We start from the raw sequence: 20,245 nt of genomic DNA on the forward strand, positions 1-20,245 counted from the left end.
GTCTTGACTTCTGTTTACGGAAACCCTGCACCTACCCCACACCCATTACCGAAACTTTAAACATTTCCTGCTTCAAGAGGTGTGAGGAGTGGACAGGAGAAAAAGAAAAACCACTCATTGTCTCACTCAAGCAAGAACTTAAGTAAGATGTGGTAAGTCTGAGTGTGGGTGGACTAATTTACTAGGGGAATTAGAATGGCGAGCAGACTGAAGTCAGCATTCCTAATGTTAGCAGTACTCACCCCTTGTGGAAGTTAGGAGGATTTCAGCTGCAAACAGAAATCTTTAACTTGTAATTTAAACCAGGGGTTAGCAAAATACAGCCAATAGCTCAAATCCAGTCCATTTGCTTTTGTGTAGGCTTCAGACTAAGGAGAGTTTTTGCATTTTTAAAATAAAGAAGGTCTGAGTGTTGGCCTTGAGCTTATGTCCCTTAGATCTCCTACTGGGCAGTCAAATTGACTGACAGCCCTTCATGCTTCTCTCTGACTCCACCATGGGCAATAAGCCTTCCCTGGGCTTCCCTTCCTTGGGCTTCCCTGGTGGCTTAGACGGTAAAGAATCTGCCTGCAATACAGGAGACAGGGTTTGATCCCTAGGTCAGGAAGATCCCCTGGAGAAGGAAATGGCAACCCACTCCAGTATTCTTGCCTAGAGAATTCCATGGGCAGAGGAGCCTGGCAGGTTATAGTCCATGGGGTTGCAAAGAATCGGACATGACTGAGCAACTAACATACATACATATGCTTCTGATGGAAGCTCAACCAAGGAGGCAGGGCCTTTGGAGGTGATTAGATCAGGAGGGTGGAGCCCCACTGAATGGAATTAGTGCCCTGCATGGGATGAGTGCCCCCTAGGAAGAGACCATCTGACAGATGACCTCTCTCTTCGGGGCTGTTTGCAAACCTGGAAGAGAGCACTCTTTGGATGTAAAAGCTTCTGGCACCTGTATCTTGGACTTCCTGACCTCCAGACTGTGAAAAATAAATATCTTTAACCCCTCAGGCTGTGGTGTCCTCTTAGAGCAGCCAGAGCTGATGAAGACAGACGCCCCGGCCGTGTTTAGATGTTCACATGATGTTCATCTGGCTGAAGCGTCACTAGAACTCGGTGCAGGCTGAGAGCCTTCCTCTGTAACTTCCATTCCTCCTTCTCTCCCTCCTGGGGTCTGGCCCGCAAGTGGTCTGACAGCTCTCCCAGCCTCATCCGGTGACCCCCGTCTCCCTGCTTTCCTCCCAGGCGTCTCCCTGTGTAAATCTGTTGCATCTAATCCTGCCTTGACATGTGCTTCTCAGGGAAGTAGAGGAGATGGTGATGAAACCCAAGTACCATGGGAGAGGAAGGAGCTGCCAGCCCTGCTATAGACATTTTGGGGTTCGTGCCTCCCAAGTCCATTCTCTTTCCCTCTAACAACATCATGGGTCTAGGGGCCTGTGTTTCCATCACAGGCAGGACTAGACCTTTCTGACCCATTGCTCTTTGGAGCAGCCATGGACACTTGACCCAAGATGGGCCAGATTCCTCCAGGGATCCAGGCATGGGGAGCTGGACTTTAGGGTTGGAGTAGCTAGGTGGAGCCAGGGCAAAGCCAGAGAGACCAGGAGTGAGAGGGGAGCCGACTGTGAACAAGAGCAAGGAACGCGGGCAGAGGAAAAGTCCAGGGAAGACCAGGGTCAGGGAGGAGCCCTGCTCTCCATGCCACGTGCTGGAGCCTGCGAGTCAGCACTTCCTCGCCTCTCGCTGCCACATCTCCACCTGTAGTTCATTTCTCTTCCTTGTAAGCAGAGAGCCTTGACTAAAATGGAAATCTAGAACTTCACAGCTGGAAAGCCCCTTAAACATAGCTTTATGGCAGAGACTCAAAGCAGGGAGTTCCCTCCCTGTCCGGCCTTCCTTTGCCAGGATCAGAGGAAATGAACCAAGTGCGGCTTCAGCTCCTGGGTCTGGAGTAGGGGGCTCCTAGCAGGGGAGGATGGCCTCACAGAGTCCTTTCCCAGGTCCGAGTTCATAATTGGGGAGGTGACAGCTCCTCATGCTACCACTTGCGGGGGGTCCTGCTACCCTGCCTGCCAGGTCCCAGGGTGACCTCTCATATGAGGGCTAAGAAGGCAGGTCCCCTGCAGGGCAAGGAGGGGGCGAATGGGATCTTCTCCACTCCTCCCCAGCAATCCTGCACTTCTGGTCTGTCAGGAGTCACAGCATCTCTAAGATCCATGGATGTGAATTTGCTTTACCTCTGGATAACTAAATAGCCCATTTCTCTTAGTTCTTCCAAAGTAAATGCAGTCTGGGCAGATCTTTTAAAGGAAAGAAAATCAGGGAATGCCTCTGCTACAGAGGTTCCACCTCCAGAAACTGGGACCTGTTAGCAACTTTTCAAGCAGCTTTTCTGCTAAAAATTAAGAAACAAAAACTTAAATCCCACTGTGTGAGCACTTGTTTTATGGGCTGATGCTACTTAAAAAAACAAAAACAAAAAACGACTTCCTTTACCGAAAGATAAAATATCCATTGTTGTTGAGTCTATTCTGGCTGAGATTAAACAAACAAACAAACAAACAAACCTCTATAATTTCGGCTGATATTTAGTAAGTGAGGTTCAAAGAGAAAATAAGGAGAAAATTCAGAATTTTTTTAAGCGGCTGTTTTGAATTCTGAATTTTTGAATTTTGAAAAAAGTTGTGAACATGGCGCCAGGTTAGTAAGAGTCACTCACCGGGGAGGTTTTGGGGACTGTTGGAAATGTGCAGCTGTCAAGAGCACAAGAGCAGCGATCCAACTCTGAAACTAAGTATCAGTGGTGTACTTGCTGGGCCACAGGGTAGATGTGCCAAAAGCTGTCCTTGAGCGCGCGCACACACACACACACACGCGCGCGTGCGAGATGTTTTCTGGAGTCTGTCTGCGTATTTGACATCTGTATCCCAGGTGGAGTGATTTGCGTATTCTGACGCTGGCTTCAGATCCATTATCCAACTCATGGGCAGAGTCAAGTTAAATGCAGAAAATGCAAACAAGTGACATTTCAGCCTGAGTTAATAGAATTTGTTTTTGACAGAGCAAATGACCTTTCATCACACAATTATCTGGGGATTTATAAAATGTCTTAGGGACCTGGAAACACACTTGTGATCAGAAGCACTTTTTATTGACAGATTTGTTTTTTGAAGCATGTGTCCTAGCAATGGAAAGTTAAACCAAGAGAAATGTTGAAGGAATCTGTCAGCACTTTTTACTTCTCGCCTTCTCTCTTGCTGGTATTTTAGTCCCGATGAAAACACTTATGGCTGGTTTCGTTTATTTATTGATTTTTGATGTGAACCATTTTTAAAGTCTTTATTGAATTTGTTGCAGTATGCTTCTGCTTTATGTTTTGGGTTTTTTTGGCCTCGATGTATTAGGATTTTGACTCACTGACCAGGGGTCAAACCCACACCCCCTGCATTGGAAGGCAAAGTCTTAACCATTGGACTACCAGGGAGGTCCCTCTAAGGCTGGTTTTAAAAGGCTCTTCTCTCCCTGAATATCTGATCATTTTGGTAGGACTGGGTTCCACCAAAGTTCTGACTCGAGTCGGTTATAAAAACAGAGAAGTCTAAGTACATCTGGCCATGTAACTTTCCAAACATTTTTACCACTTTAAACTTCCATCCATGTGTAGAATCACTTCTTTGCCAGTTTTGGTAGTACAATTAACAAAAAAAAAATCTTTGCTATTTGACAGATGACAATTGTACCTGACTATCGCTTTAATTTGGTAAAATTGAACATTTTCCCATCTATTAGTTTATTCATCATTCATTCTCTTTGGGGTAATCTCTATCTGAATCTTTTGCTCATTTTGTCTAGTCAAGAAATAGACAATTTCCTGTGAATTGCTTGGGGGGAAGGCCAGGAAGAGATGATCAAAAAGATAATTTATTTTTTCACAATTTGTCCAGATCCTTTCTTTATAAGGCAGATAGGATGTGGTCAAACTGGTTGCTGAACCAATGAGAGTGTACACATTAACAAACATCTTCTAAGGAAGTTGTGAAAGTTCCTCACTTGGAATTTTATTTTTTTGAAGTGTTGTCATATCTGAGTGTTTCCATAGCTTAGCATTTCTGTGGGCCCCCCTGGTAGCTCAGCTGGTAAAGAATCTGCCTGCAATGCAGGAGACCCCAGTTCTATTCCTGAGTCGGGAAGATCCCCTGGAGAAGGGATAGGCTACCCACTCCAGTATTCTTGGGCTTCCCTGGTGGCTCAGATGGTAAAGAATCTTCCTGTAATGCAAAACACCTGGGCTTGATCCTTGGGTCGGGAAGATCCCCTGGAGGAGGGCATGGCAACCCACTCGAGTATTCTTGCCTGGAGAATCCCCATGGACAAGAGGAGGTTGCAAAGAGTCGGACAAGACTGAGTGACTAAGCACAGCACAGCATTTCTGGATCTTTGGATGATAATTTCTGCTAAGGTAGTATTATCAGGGTGGTCTTCTGAGGGAGAATTAGACAAATCTATTTAAGGACATGCAGTAGTCTAGTAAGTCCTCCACCATGGCAGCCGTGTTGGGCAGACAGCTCTGAGTGGTCCACAGAGGACACGGTGGTGGCTGCTTTGGATTCATTTGGACCCAAGGATGGAGGTGGTGGTGCCTCTCCTGTAGGACCTACTGGATTGGCTGGTGTGCTTTTCTTTAGAGTATCTTTTCTTTAGAGTCTTGATCTCTTTTCTTCTTTGGGTCTGGGTCCCTTTGTGACTTAAATAATGAACTCAACAAACACTTACTAAGTTCCTCGTGTATGTGAAACACTACTCTCAGGACTAAGGCTAGAGCAGTAATTTCTGCCCTTAAAGAGCTTCCATTCTAATGGGAGATGTGAAAACTTAACATATTAATGGAGTGAGTTATGTATGTCTGAGGGTGACGAGAGCTGTGGACAAAAAGAGAGGGTGGAGCAGAGTGCGGGCGATGGTGAGGGGTGGGGGCGCAGTTTGTCCATCAGTAGAGTGGCCAGGATGGCCAGCGTGGTGGACTTCATCGAGAAGGTGAGGTTTTAGTAAAGACCCAAAAGAGGGGAGGGAATCAGGTAAGAGGTTATCTGGGGGAAGAGCAGCCAGGCAGAGGGCTCAGCTAGAGCAGGCTCTGTAGCAGGCGCATCAGGAGCCCGCCTGGTCCTCCGCAGCAGCCAGTGCACTCCGCCTTGTGTTGAAGTGAGTGTTAAGCTGAAGGCTGTCCCCGTCCCTGGAGGGCTGCCCTTGGCTGACCAGAGCCATCTCCCCTCCATGAGATGCCTGAGCGGTGGTCAGTGACTAGCCGATGGGAGCGGGCACAGGTGCCCAGCGTCCTTGCCTCTGAGATGCAGTGTGTGTTCCGGAGCGTGCCAAGGACAGACTGAAGATAGGCTTCTCTAAATTCTGCCTAACTTCTTCCCCTGATCTATCTTGCTTCCCTCAGTGCCTGTCCTGCTGCCTGGAGTGAGAGTATTTTGTTGATAAATTTACAGGTACAAGAAGCCCACTCTCACGCTCTGCTTCTAGGGAGTCTGGCCTAAGACCACCCCAAGACCAGAGCATGTCTCAAATGTCCAAAAACCAGCAGGGAAGCCACTGGGGCTAGAACACACCTCCCAGAGGAATGTACGCATTCAAACACATTTGCATACAGTTCTGCCTTGGACACTATGGAACTGGATTCAGCAGTCAAGGCGTCTTTCAGGGTTCCTGCCTGAGGGCTGGTAGCCCCACAGGTTGACTTCCTGATACACCTTCCGTGCATGCATGCTTAGTCACTCAGCCATGTTCGACCCTTTGCGACCCTTCAGACTGTAGCCCTCCAGGCTCCCCTGTCCATGGGATTTCTCAGGCAAGAACACTGGAGTAGGTAGCCATTTCCTCCTCCAGGGGATCTTTCCAACCCAGGGATTGAACCTGTGTCTCCTGCATCACACACAGCTTCTTCACCTGCTGAGCCATGGGGGAAGCCCCTTTATACCATCCATTCCTTCACCTAAGTTTTGGAAGGGTACCTTCTCCGACAGAACTTTCTGTCTTCAGTTAGGAGAAGCTGCCTATTTGCATCTTTCCAAAGTTGCTTTCCTAGAAGATTACAGAATCCATCTGCTATGAACTGAATGGTATCCCCCACAAAATTCATATTTTGAATCCCTAAACTCAAGATGGACAAAGAGCTTTCAGGAGATAAAGCTTGATGAGGTCATAAGGGTGGGGCCCTAATCCAATAAGATCAATGGCTTTATAAGAAGAAGGGACAGAGAATTCTCTTTCTCTCTGCTGTGAAGACTCTGAGAAAATAGCCATCTGTGAACCAGGTGAACCAGGAAGGAGTCTCTCACCAGCAACTAAATGATATGGTATTTTGTTATGGAGTCTGAGCAGACCATCCAAACTGCAAAACCATCAGCACCACAAACATCAGCTTTGAAAACTCCAGCCTTAGGTTTGTGAAGATCACTTTTGTGATCCTGTTGGGAGACAGTTCCTACAATGCCCCTCACCCAAGCCAGGATGTCCTTGGGCCACTGATGGAGGGTTTACAAATGGGAGGCAAACCAGGACTTAATTTTCCATTTTCACACCTAACCATAAGATGGAAGCATTGTAAAAGGTCTGAAGCTAGAGACTGAGGGAGACATTTCTTAGAATTTTAATAATTTCCTGTGGAGCTGCTGTTCTGTGAATACACAGTAATCTCCTCTTGTACAGAAAATTAATTCTGAGAGGTAATTGGTTTATTTTTTGATGTAAAGTGCTTAACCCACCTCCACATATCCTGGCAACATAACCAAGCTCTTGACAAGGTAAGCACCAATTTGGAGCCTGCCGCATGGCTCATGATTCTCCACTTTTCTTGTGTGAGCTTTGGCAAGTACCCTGAACCTCTCTGAACCTCAATTTCTTCCTCTGTAAAGTACAAATAAGACCCACCCTGCAGAGTAGTGAGGATCAAAAAATGAACGCATGTGATACTGCATTTTTTTCCTTTGGCCAGAAGGCATCCAGTATTAGAACTTCTTTGAGCATTCTCCGTGGGTAACCTGCTGGATCTGTGTGAACTTACCTTGTTAGTGATTAGAGTGTCATGCGGGCAAGCCAAGAGTTGGAGCTCTGAAAGAACAGTCCATGATCCTAGATATACACCTGTCTCCAGGCCAGTGCTGAAACCGATACCTAGGTTGGGAGTGGCCCTGGGCAGGAACAGAGGAGGGAGGAGGGTCTTTAAGAAAAATGGACTAGTTAGTTCCAGTCCTCTTGCCTGGGAAATCCCATGGACAGAGGAGCCTGGTAGGCTACAGTCCACGGGGTTGCAAAGAGTTGAACATGACTGAGCGACTACTTTACTTTACTTTAGTTCCCAACTAGCTACACCAGCCTTACCTGGACAAGAGATGTTTTAAATGCACATTCCTGGGCTTACCTCTCCCCTGTCCTCAGAGCTACAGAGGCAACTTCTCTGTAGGTGGCCACAGAACCTGTATGTTTATTTTTTAAAAACTTGTTCATTTTGTGTTGGGGTATAGCCAGTTAATAATGTTGTGATAGTTACAGGTGGACAGCAAATACATGGACCAGCAGATACATGGACCCAGCCGTACATATCCACGTATCCCTTCTCCCCTAAACCCCACTCCCCTCCAGGCTGCCACATAACGTTGAGCAGAGTTCCCTGTGCTCTACAGGAGGTCCTTGTTGGTTATCCATTTGAAATATAGCAGTATGCACATGTTCATCCCAAACTCCCTAACTATCCTTTTATCCATCCTCCCCCCCAACCCCGCCACAGCCCCTGCAACCGTAACAGAATCTGTATTTTTAAACAGCACCTCAGATGATTCTTATGCACACCTGAGTTTGAACGTCCAGTAGAACTACATCAGATTTTACAGTCATTAACAGGTTACTGTAGATTCTTCACCTAAGTGACAAATAAATGTTTTGAATGGCTTGCTTAGAGCAGTTTGCAGCTTAAATTTGTTCCCCATAACAAGCAGTATTCATAGGCTATTTATTGACCACAAAATTTGGAGCTTATTATATGTCATCTAGGATTAGCAATGACATTATGTACAATATTCCTCAAGCCATGTAGTATCACATGTATATGCTAAGTCACTTCAGTCATGTTCAACTCTTTGCAGCCCTGTGGACTGTAGCCCACCAGGCTCCTCTGTCCGTGGGATTCTCCAGGCAATTATAACGATTTAATAGGAACAATGGAAACCCTTTTTTACATGTCACTGAAAGTCAGTTAAGTCAAAGATGAGGAAAGACCCACAGTGGTCCTTGGGGCTTCCCAGGTGGCGCTAGTGGTAAAGAACACGCCTGCCAATGCAGAAGACATAAGAGATCCAGGTTTGATCCCTGGGTCAGGAAGATCCCCTGGAGGAGGGCATGGCTACCCACTCCAGTATTCTTGCCTGGAGAATCCCATGGACAGAGGAGCCTGGCAGGCTGCAGTCCATAGGACTGCACAGAGGCACGGCATGCAGGCGCGTGCAGTGGTCTTAGAACCTGGGCATCATCAAGACCATTGCGTCATGAGACCTGAGTTTTGTTTTGCTGCTTGAGGGTCTGATGCCAAGATGCACAGCCAATTAAATGGCAAGAAAATGCATTTGCAATGAACGGAGAGCAAAGGTTCACTTAAATTTAGCATTCTGACTTCATTAAAAATCTTTATCCCCGTGCATAGAACATGCTGTGAAAAAGAAATTAACAGAATGACATGAAACAACCCCTCTGTCATCTGGAAGTCTATATTTAGAAACATTTCTAAATGTTTCCGCACCACTGGGACCGTGCAAAAGATTTTCCTTTTCATTTTGCTACACTATGAACTAGAACCAAAAATTTAAGACGCTAGTTTTAATAGTTTTTGATAACACCACATTGTTGAATGGTGTTATATGCCAACGATGAGAGAGAATGGGTAAAAAAAAAAAAACCTGTTGCCCATATGTTGCAGCATGAATAATAATTGCGTGAGTGGAAACAGAAAGAGTTAGCCTCAAAATTCTATGCACTGTATCAATTACCATGTCTCAGGATGCCACTCAGTGGGCTCAAGGACACAGTGCTGGGTTTCAGAGGTGCCGTTCTCATGGGTCTTTGGAGGTGGGATCCCCCCAGAGCCTGATCATCTTGAGGAGCCTTACTTGAGGAGCTTCTGGGTACAGTGAGTGCCCCTGGTATTCATTATGATTTTCACTTTTCATTTATTACCTTCAAGTGTGCACATGTGCCAAGTCACTTCATTTGTGTCTGTCTGATCCTTTGCAACCCTATGGAGTGTAGCCCACCAGGCTCCACTGTCCATGGGATTCTCCGGGCAAGAATACTGGAGTGGGTTGCCATGCCCTCCTCCAGGGGATCTTCCCAACCCAGGGATCGAACCTGTGTCCCTTATGTGCTTACTCAGTTTTTAGTCTTCTTGCAAATGACAGAAAAGGTAACTAGCCTCAACTAGTCAAGGGTGAAGTAGGGATCTGAACCCAGCTCTGGGTTCAAATTCTTCCCCCTCTTCTATTACACCTCTTTGTCTCCTTGGCATATGAATCATGTGTTCAGCCTTTGGAACAGTGTTTCTCAAAATGGGTTGCCCTGACCTGGCACCAGCATCAGAATGCTCTGGGATGGGTGTTCAAATTCAGATTCCTGGGCACCATGGAGACCAGGGGAGTCCTTCCTTCTGGTGGGCCCAGGAATCTGCACCCTTACAAGTTCCTCTTGTGACTCTTATGCATAATGAGCTTTGAGTACCATTATCTTTGAGGCATCCAGACAGGCCAGTCGGAGACAGCAGCCCGCCATGAAACCAAAGCGAAATCTTCCATTTACTTTTGCATCGTCTGCAGCAAATTGCAAAATCCCAGCCCGGTTTCCACCTGGCGCTCAGTGTGTGCTTTTGAGTCATCTTGCTTTGTGATCAGGTGGTATTTACTTGAGGAATCAAATCCTCGTATTAACATAAGCAAAACATAATTAGAAAAATCTGTTATAAAAACCATTCTGCTTTCCAAGCCAAATGTAAATGACTTTGGAGTAAGTCATGCCAGGAATCCCACTTAGTTAGCTCATGTAATTAAGAACGACTCTCATGCCAATTGCTGTCAATGACTGTTTTTCGTAATTGCTTGGACGTGTGCCCCTCCCCCCCGCAACGTCTATTCCCAGTGTATGCCTAGTTTGAAAGAGTTGCCATCAAAAGATAATCTTAAAAAAAACCCAAAAAAGCCAAAGGTGATCTTACTCATTTTTGTGAGAAGTTGTGCTGGGTTTGCCCACCGCCCCTTTGCCCACCCCCCACTTCACCCACTGTCTGGCCTGCTCAGTGTGTTCCTCGTCTGGAGTCTGGCCCCGGTGGGCAGTTGAGCAGTATCGCCATGTAAGCTCCCTTGCCCTCTGGTCTCTGGTTGAGTTTGGCCAATGGGAAGGACCAGCAGAAAATAAAAAGGCAGGAGAAGAGGGAAGTCAAAGTGTCCTAACCCCATGCACTTCACTACTGTTGTTATTATTTTTTAATGGCTATAGCTTCTCGTAGGGGTGGGGGCCCTCTTCCTGTCTTCAGCTGTCACTGCCTGGGGTAATATCACACCACTTCAGGTCTCTGGGTAGTAATGGCTTTCTGCTGTTGCACCAAAATAGCCTCCTCATTAATGTCGCTCTTGAGTGTGCCGTATCTTATACATTCAGGTGGATCTACTTACAGTCTTGGGTTATGTGCATACAAAGATGTCTAGTCTACCCAAATTCCTGAATTAATTTGCAAATATAGTTATTGAGTTAAAATTATTGGGTTTATTTTCAAATATATATATATATATATATGTGGAAAATATTAAAGAGTGATAACCGACACCCTCCCACCTTCCTAAGGAGGAAAGAGTGTTGGTTCATTGAGGAAATACAGAGATGCACCTTGGGGAATGGAAAGATGTGAGAGTCTAAATTTGGCTTGATAAAAAAGGGATTGCATGAGCTAGGACAGCGAGAGGAAACTGAAGAATGGGTGTTGAGGTGGGTGGTGGAAGGGGAAAGAAGGAGGGAAGAGAGAGGAGAGTGGGCTGCCAGGAGGTGGAGAGAACAGGGGAGAATGGATTTGAGGATTTTAAAGCAGCTTTCTGTCGATTACACAGTAGAATCCTTGCTGACCAGCAAGAAAACTTTCAGTTATGATGCACATTTCTCTACTAGGCTGTGTTTTATTAAATTAGTTCTTATTGAAGTATAGTTGCTTTACAATGGTGTGTTAGTTTCTTCCGTAGCAAATTGAATCAGCTATTGTTTCATTCAGTCGCTAAGTCAGGTCTGACTCTTTGTGCCCCATGGACTGCAGCCAGCCAGGTTCTTCTGTCCATGGAATTCTCCAGGCAAGAATACTGGAGTGGGTTGCCATGCCCTTCTCCAGGGCGTCTTCCCCACCCAGGGATCGAATGCAAGTTCTCCTGCATCTCCTGCATTGGCAGGCAGATTCTTTACCGTCTGAGCCACCAGGGAATGGCATCAATAGTGTATATCTGTCAATCCCAATCTCCCAATTCCTCCCACCCCTCCCCTTTGCCCCTTGGTATCTATATATTTGGCTGAGGGAGTTTTGAAGCATACGAGTTCCTGGACATTTCTCCCATGAAAAGGTGGAATCTATTTCTCATGCCCTGGAACATGGATTTACTTTGACTAGAGTGGTTCTGTGTGAAGGCAGACGCTAGGCCAGCAGTGTTCCAGCTGCAGCTGAGGTCCCAGCCGATGGCCAGACCTGCCATCAAGCGAATGTTCATATGGTTCCAGCTCCTAGCCTTCGATCCCACTGTCTGACAGTGAATGGAGCTGGCACAGGCTGTCCCCTAAAAACTCTGCCTGAATTGCAGATTTGTGAGCCAAATAAGTGTGAACCAAAAAGAGTGGAGTGGTTAGTTATATGACAGTGGATGACTCGGATGGTTAGACTTGGGTTTCTTCAGTTGGCCTAAAGGTGGACTAGTGTTTGTCAGAAACAAGGAGATGATATGGAAAGAAGGTTTTTTTATACTCTTACGAGACTCCTGAAAAACCCTTCTTAGGGAGAGTTAAATACCTAATATTAAAACAAGCTCTGTATGTCTAGTACATGGGAGGTACTTAATACATTTACATATTAGATGAGCAAGTAAGCCATGTCGGGTGGGGAGTAGGACCCTTGGAAGGTTGCTTCAGTACAATAGCTACTGAGGGTGAGTTTCTTGACTCAGAACCTGGCTAAGTGGATGGCGCAAGTTTGGGTTGGAGCTCATTTGTTCTAGTTAATAGAGAAGAGAGGTTCAGTGGCTAAAACCCTGCACTCCCGATGCAGGGGAACCAGGTTCAATCTCTGGTCAGGAAACTAGGTCCTACATACTACAACTAAGATCTCGAATGCTAAAACTAAGAGCTCTCATGCTGCAACTAAAGATCTCGCACACCACTAAGACCCAGCACAGCCAAATAAATTTCTAAAAATATTAAAAAATAAGAGAGAAGAGAGCCAGGAGACAGCTCAATGATGCATCTATATATAAAAAGAAGGAAAAGTTCAGTTCAGTTCAGTCACTCAGTCATGTCTGACTCTGCGACCCATGGACTACAGCATGCTAGGCCTCCCTGTCCATCACCAACTCTCAGAGTTTGCTAAAACTCATATCCATCAAGTTAGTGAGGCCATCCAACCATCTCATCCTCTGTCGACCTCTTCTCCCTTCTCCTTCAATCTTTCCCAGCATCAAGGTCTTTTCCAATGAGTCAGCTCTTCACATCAAGTGGCCAAAGTATTGGAGCTTCAGCTTCAGCTTCAGCATCAGTCCTGCCGATGAATATTCAGGACTGATTTCCTTTAGGATTGACTGGTTGGATCTCCTTGCAGTTCAAGGGACTCTCAAGAGTCTTTTCCAACCCCATAGTTCAAAAGCATCAATTCTTAAGCACTCAACTTTCTTTATAGTCCAACTCTCACATCCATACATGACTACTGGTAAAACCATAGCTTTGACTAGATGGATCTTTGTTAGCAAAGTAATGTCTCTGCTTTTAATATGCTCTCTAAGTTTGTCATAGCTTTTCTTCCAAGGAGCAAGCATCTTTTAATTTCATGGCTGCAGTCACCATCTGCAGTGATTTTGAAGCCCAAGAAAATAAAGTCTGTCACTATTTCTGTTGTTTCCCCATCTATTTGCCCTGAAGTGATGGGACCAGATGCCATGATCTTAGTTTTCTGAATGTTGAGTTTTAAGCTCTCCTCTTCCACTTTCATCAAGAAGCTCTTTAGTTCTTCTTCACTTTCTGCCATAAGAAAACATGCATCTAAAAGTTAGTAGTTTTTTAGGAAAGTTAGTAGGAATTTTTCAGAGAGAATACCATCTTCTTGCAGCAGACCGCCTTGGAGGGTAATGGCTATAGGAAAGTGACGACCCCCAGACATGGCAAGGATGGACTTTGAATGCAGTGGAGAACCATGTTGTTCCATAGCACAAAGTAAGAAGGCTGTGGAGAGATCTAAGCAGAGGGAGGGCCATCACAGGGGGCAGGACATCCCAGAGAAAGTAGCTCAGAGAGAAATTTCTGCTGGCCAGGTGATGTTAGAGTTTTCAGAACAAAGACATCTACTAGTTATTTGTGAACTGTTGGCTGTGATATTTTGTGATGAGGCAACCAAATCTTGACCGCAAATTTCAGCGAAGTCTGTCTTCCATTTGAGCTTTCACTCATGGACCAGAATGGGGCAGAAAGGGGTCAAAACCCAGAAATATGGAAGAAATAAGGAAGTGGAGCTGGAGACCACTGGAAGACACATAGCTCCTTAAGAATCCCCTTCTTTGATGCTTGCTCTGGAAATTAAAATACATATCTTCAACACATCACAGCTTATGTAGAACTAATATTGTACCACTTCCTGCTTCCCAAGTCTCCCCTGGTGGCTCAGCCAGTAAAGAAACTGCATGCAAGGTAGGAGACTTGGGTTTGATCTCTGGGTCAGGAAGATCCCCTGGAGAAGGGAATGGCAACCCACTCCAGTATTCTTGCCTGAGAATTCCATGGACAGAGCAGGCTGGGAGGCTACACTCCATGGAGTTGCAAAGAGTCAGACACAACTGAGGCGACTTAGCATGCACACGCCATTTCTAGTGTAAAGTTTAAGCCTGACAATCATGTAACTTCACTTCCCACCCTCCTCTATCTTTTTTGTTACAATTATCATAAGTATTTCATTTACATACTCTACAAAATCTGTAATTAAAGTTCTATAATTAAAGTGTTATAAATTATTGTTTTATACAATCATATTTTTAAGAAATTAAGATAAAAAGTCTTTTCTGTTTCACATTTTACCATTTTCAACGCTTATCATTCTTTCCTGAGGAACCGTGTTTCTATCTACTGTCGTATACCATCAGCCTAAAACAATTCCTTTCGCTTTTTTTTTTTTTTTGGTAGTTGATCTGTTAGCAATGAATTTTGTTTTCTTTGATCTGAAAATGTCTTGATTTCATGTTTATTCTTGAAGGATATTTTTACTCTGACTAGAATTCTGGGTAGATCTTTAAAAATGTCTTTCTCTACTGAGATTTTCTATCTTTTGCTCCAGGAATATTTTCCTTCATGTCCCTGGGTGTAATCATAATAACTGCTATAACATCTTTATCTGCTAATTTCAGTGTCTGGAATGGGGTTGATCTCTGTTGCTTATCTTAACTCTAAGATGGGTCACGTTTTACAGATTCTTTCTATATAAAACAATTTTGGATTATATCCTGGATATGGTGAATGATATTGTAGCCTGGATACCGTGAATGATAAATTGCAGATCCTCAGGATTCTGTTATGTTCCTCTGAAGAATGTTGACTGATTTTGTTTTTTAAAGGTAGTTAGTGTGGCTGCACTCAAAATTGCAAAACCTGTCTCTCTTGAGATGTTAAGTGGCTTGTCCGAAGTCGGGCAGCTAATACGTAATAAACATTAGCTAACTTATGAGTTAAATGCATCTTTGACAAGGAAGCCAGGAACATAAAGGAAGCCTGGTGTGCTGCAGTCCATGGGGTCGCAAAGAGTCAGACATGACTGAGCGACTGCACTGAACTGACTTGACAAGGAATATTTACTTCTCTCAGTTTTCATTTGTGTTTTAAAATGCAGCCCTAAACACACTCTCCCTTGGCTTCCACTTGGTTCTCTTTGTGGGAACTCTGCAGTTGGTAGAATTTACTCCCTTCGCTCTTTGTTTGCTCCAGGCATGTGCCTTACAGCAGCAGTCCCCAACCCTTTTTGGCACCAGGGACAGGATTTTGTAGAAGACAGTTTTTCCACAGACCAGGGGTGGGGGGTGGTTTAGGGATGATTCAAGTGCATTACATTTATTGTGTACTTTATTTCTATTATTATTACATTGTGATAGAGTGCAGTAATTATACAACTCACCATCACTTGCTTCTCACTGAGAGTTTTCATATGCATCTCCAAGCAACTGATTCATCATGGTCTCTGTGCAGTCAGACCTCTCTGCTAATGATAATCTGTATTTGCAGCCGCTCCCCAGCGTTAGCACCACCGCCTCAGCTCCACACTGGATCATCAGACATTAGATTCTCATAAGGAGTGTGCAGCCTAGACCCCTTGCATGCAGAGCTGACTGTAGGGTTTGAGCTCCTGTGAAAATCTAAGGCAGCCACTGGTCAACAGGAGGGGGTGCTCAGGAGGTAATGTGAGCTCAGTCATTTCTGACTCTTTGCGACCTATGGGTGTAGCCCGCCAGGCTCTGCTGTCCAGGGAATTTTCCAGGCAAGAAATACTGGAGCAAGTTGCCATTTCCTACTCTGCGGGATCTTCCTGACCCAGGGATTGAGCCCATCCACATCTCTTGCATTGGCAGATGGATTCTTTACCACTGTGCCACCTAAGAAGCCCACGAGTGATGAGTAGCGGCCATAAATACGGATAAAACTTCCTGACTCACCTGCTGCTCACCTCCTGCTGTGTGACCTAGTTCCTAACAGGCCACTGATAGGTACCAGTCCATGGCCCGGGGTTGGGGACCCCTGCCTTATAGATCCAAAGTGCTTCTTTCCAGCTGTAGAAACACAGTGGTCCTTCGGCTTCAGGCATTAGAGCCTTGACCTGGATCCTCATAGCCAATAAATGAAGCAGTATTAGGGATGCCAGATAAAACTCAGGACACTCAGTTAAATTTTAATGTCAGATAAAACCCTATACCTTTTTAGTGTAAAATATTTGAGACATACTTACTATAGAAATTAATAAAGACCAGTCAAGTGAGAAAAGTCACGGCTATCTATTCAGAGCTGCAAAGGGGTCAGCCATCTTCACTTGTGTTTCAGGAGCAGCTCACAGGCAGGCAGAGGCGCGGGAAAGCTTTCTGGAAGAAAAAGGGAGGATCGATGGGGAGCGGGCATCTGGTCCCATCACTTCATGGCAAATAGATGGGGAAACAATGGAAACAGTGACAGACTTTCTTTTCTTGGGCTCCAAAATCACTACAGATAGTGACTGCAGCCATGAAATGAAAAGATGCTTGCTCCTTGGAAGAAAAGCTATGACAAACCTAGAGAGCGTATTAAAAAGCAGAGACATTCCTTTACCAACAAAGGTCTAGTCAAAGCTACGATTTTACCAGTAGTCACGTATGGATGTGAGAGTTGGACCATAAAAAGAGCTGAGTGCTGAAGAATTGATGCTTTTGAACTATGGTGTTGGAGAAGACTCTTGAGAGTCTCTTAGACAGCAAGGATATCAAATCAATCAAGCCTAAAAGAAATCAGTCCTGAATACTCATTGGAAGGACTGAGGCTGAAGCTGAAGCTCCAATATTTTAGTCACCTGATGTGAAGAACTGACTCATTAGAAAAAACCCTGATGCTGGGAAAGATTAAAGACAGGAGGAGAAGGTGATAACAGAGGATGAGATGGTTGGATGGCATCACTGACTTGATGGACATGAGTTTGAGCAAGCTCCGGGTGTTGGTGATGGACCCATGGGGTTGCAAAGAGTCAGACGCAGCTGAGTGACTGAATTGAACTGAACTGACAGGGGACCATGGGCCTGGGGGAGCTGGAGGTGACCACCACCAAGTGAGGTGTCCTACGTGGCTGGTTTGGGGTCCATACTTGTCTTTCTCTGGTCATTCCTAAGTTGGAAATGGGAACAAACATTTGGGAAGCTGTCCATTATTAATCAAATTGTGGCCATTTGGGGCCAGGAGCTGTTGTTTGACTTTTCTGGACTGTCAGCAGAGACAGTGGTCCCATTTCCTCCAAGTCTGACTTAGAGCATGCTGCCTTTCTGGGCCAGTTACTGGAGATGAGGGCTGGGTTTCCTGGGCAGGTTTCTGCAGGTTGTGGGTCAGAGATCTATTTTTATAGATGCTCTGGCCACTGTCTGTCTGTGTGTATATTCAGTCTCTCGTTGTACTATTTGGGACATAATGACACTAAATATCTCTTCAGAGAAGTTTCTCTGAGCACTTGGGAATCTCAGCACAGAAGAGAAACAGGAGAGGCCAGTGCTGGGGGGCTGACGTGATTCTAGAACTCTGGTAGCACTGATGCTGTCTGGTGGCAGAGCAGACATGTTGGGAGCCCACCCATATCACGCCTGTCAAGTCCCACCACCCACGTGTGACTCTTCAGGCCTGAGGGTGCTCTCTGGCCATCAGAGTTGGCTTTGCTGTAGAGGCTTGTGTTATCAGCTGAGAATTAACACCATCCCCATTTTGTTGTCGCTGAGTTGCCTCTGACTCTGTGACCCCATGGACTGCAGCATGCCTGGCTTCCCTGTCCTTCACTATGTCCTGGATTTTGCTTGGATTCATGTCTATTGAGTCAGTGATGCTATATCTAACCATCTCATCCTCTGCATCCCCCTTCTCCTTTTGCCTTCAATATTCCCCAACATCAAGGTCTCTTCCAGTGAAAAGACATCAACAATTGGCTGAGGAATTAACAGCCCAGGGGAGCCCTTAACCGTGCCTCCTGAGAGCAGGGTTGCAAGCACCCAGCTCTCTCATGACACAGGCGTGTTCCATGCTGGTGCCTGCACACTAAGTCCCATTTGGCCACAGTGGCTACCAGCTCCAAGAGCTTCTTTCCTGGCTTCCTTCCCTTCCTGGTCTCAATCCCTTACTCCCTTTCTAGTGCTTCCTGGAGTTACTCCCAAATATTTCCCTTGCACTTGGAAGTTTTGTCTCAGGGTCTGTTTCCGGGAAACCCAAATTCATAAGACAGCTAATGGAGATTCAGTTCAGTTCAGTTCAGTTGCTCAGTCGTGTCCGACTCCTTGTGACTCCATCAATCGCAGCACGCCAGGCCTCCCTGTCCATTACCAACTCCTGGAGTTCACTCAAACTCATGTCCATCGAGTCGGTGATGCCATCCAGCCATCTCATCCTCTGTCATCCCCTTTTCCTCATGCCCTCAGTCCCTCCTAGCATCAGAGTCTTTTCCAATGAGTCAACTCTTCACATGAGGTGGCCAAAGTACTGGAGTTTCAGCTTTAGCATCATTCCTTCCAAAGAACACCCAGGGCTGATCTCCTCTAGAATCACATCAGCCCCCCCAACATTGGACTGGTTGTATCTCCTTGCAGCCCAAGGGACTCTCAAGAGTCTTCTCCAATACCACACTTCAAAAGCATCAATTCTTTGGCACTCAGCTTTCTTCACAGTCCAACTCTCACATCCATACATGACCACTGGAAAAACCATAGCCTTGACTAGACGGATCTTTGTTGGCAAAGTAATATCTCTGCTTTTCAATATGCTATCTAGGTTGGTCATAACTTTTCTCCCAAGGAGTAAGTGTCTTTTAATTTCATGGCTGCAATCACCATCTGCAGTGATTTTGGAGCCCAAAAAATAAAGTCTGACACTTTCCACTGTTTCCCCATCTATTTCCCATGAAGTGATGGCACTAGGTGCCATGATCTTCGTTTTCTGAGGGTTGAGCTCTAAGCCAACTTTTTCACTCTCCTCTTTCACTTTCATCAAGAGGCTTTTAGTTCCTCTTCACTTTCTGCCATAAGGGTGGTGTCATCTGCATATCTGAGGTGATTGATATTTCTCCCAGCAACCTTGATTCCAGCTTGTGTTTCTTCCAGTCCAGCATTTCGCATGATGTACTCTGCATAGATGCTAAATAAGCAGGGTGACAATATACAACCTTGACATACTCCTTTTCCTATTTGGAACCAGTCCGTTGTTCCATGTCCAGTTCTAACTGTTGCTTCCTGACCTGCATACAGATTTCTCAAGAGGTAGCTCAGGTGGTCTGGTATTCCCTTCTCTTTCAGAATTTTCCAGTTTATTGTGTTAGCTGACCCCAAATTGGCCTCCCTGAATCTTTTATATGTTGGATATATAAGGCTTCCCAGGTGGCTCAGTGGTAAAAAATCTGCCTGCCAAGTAAGAGACAAGAGTTTGATTTCAAGGTTGGGGGACGATCCCCTGGAGAAGGAAATGGCAACCCACTCCAGTATTCTTGCCTGGGAAATCCCACAGACAGAGGAGCCTGGTGGGCTATAGTCCATGGTGTTGCAAAGAGTCAAACACGACTAAGTGACTAAAAAACAACAAAAGATGCCAAGTGAGGGCTGTGGACCCAGCAGAGGCAACAAGCATCAGAGCGATGAACACGCATGGGAGAGGGGCCCAGGGCTGACCCTGGGCTCACAGAGTCTTCTGTACCCTGCCCGCTCAGGGGCTGCTATTATCCCAATCCCCTGAGGCAAGACTGTGCAGCTTCCTCCCCTCCCATGTGCTCTGGTCACAGACCTCCGCCCCTGAGGTGGCCTCCACAGGTCTGTCTCTTGAAACGGAAGGAGCCTAACTGCCTGACAATGTGTCTATGATTCATGGGAAGTGCCTCCTTTCTCCTAGTCTCCAGCTGCCAGGGTCCAGCCCTGGTGCATCCAGGGAATTCAAAGTGGGGACGGAGTCGGCGTCCTAGGAATTAATTGATTAATTAAAGATATGGAGGGAGATTAGAAAAGGGTAGTGTAGTAGGAAATATTAGTGGAGAAAAAGAGGCTGAATAACTTGGTTTATGTGGAAAACCAATAAAACTCCAAGACAAGGAGTTTGCACTATCTACGTAGGCCACCAGCGCCCACTTGAATAGTGGAGGGTGCCCTGCCTTGGGCTCTCTTGCATGGGTCTTAGAAGCCAGGGCAAGTAAGTAGACATTTCGAGCCTCCTCGCTCCAGATGGGAATTCAGCCAGAAAAGAA

General features: G+C 45.7%; 1 long non-coding RNA gene across 2 annotated transcripts in view; it reads left to right on the forward strand.

The window, feature by feature from the left end:
• LOC121818846 (uncharacterized) overlaps positions 1–20,245 on the forward strand; it is a 43,176-nt gene that overhangs the window by 8,737 nt on the left and 14,194 nt on the right. For both annotated transcript variants that reach the window (XR_009596486.1, XR_009596487.1), the window contains one exon: positions 1–20,245. This exon is cut by the window's right edge and continues 14,194 nt beyond it. This is a non-coding gene — a long non-coding RNA (uncharacterized LOC121818846).

This window comes from Ovis aries, chromosome 1 (genome assembly GCF_016772045.2).
Source record: "Ovis aries strain OAR_USU_Benz2616 breed Rambouillet chromosome 1, ARS-UI_Ramb_v3.0, whole genome shotgun sequence".
In the NCBI taxonomy this organism is placed as follows: Eukaryota; Metazoa; Chordata; class Mammalia; order Artiodactyla; family Bovidae; genus Ovis; species Ovis aries.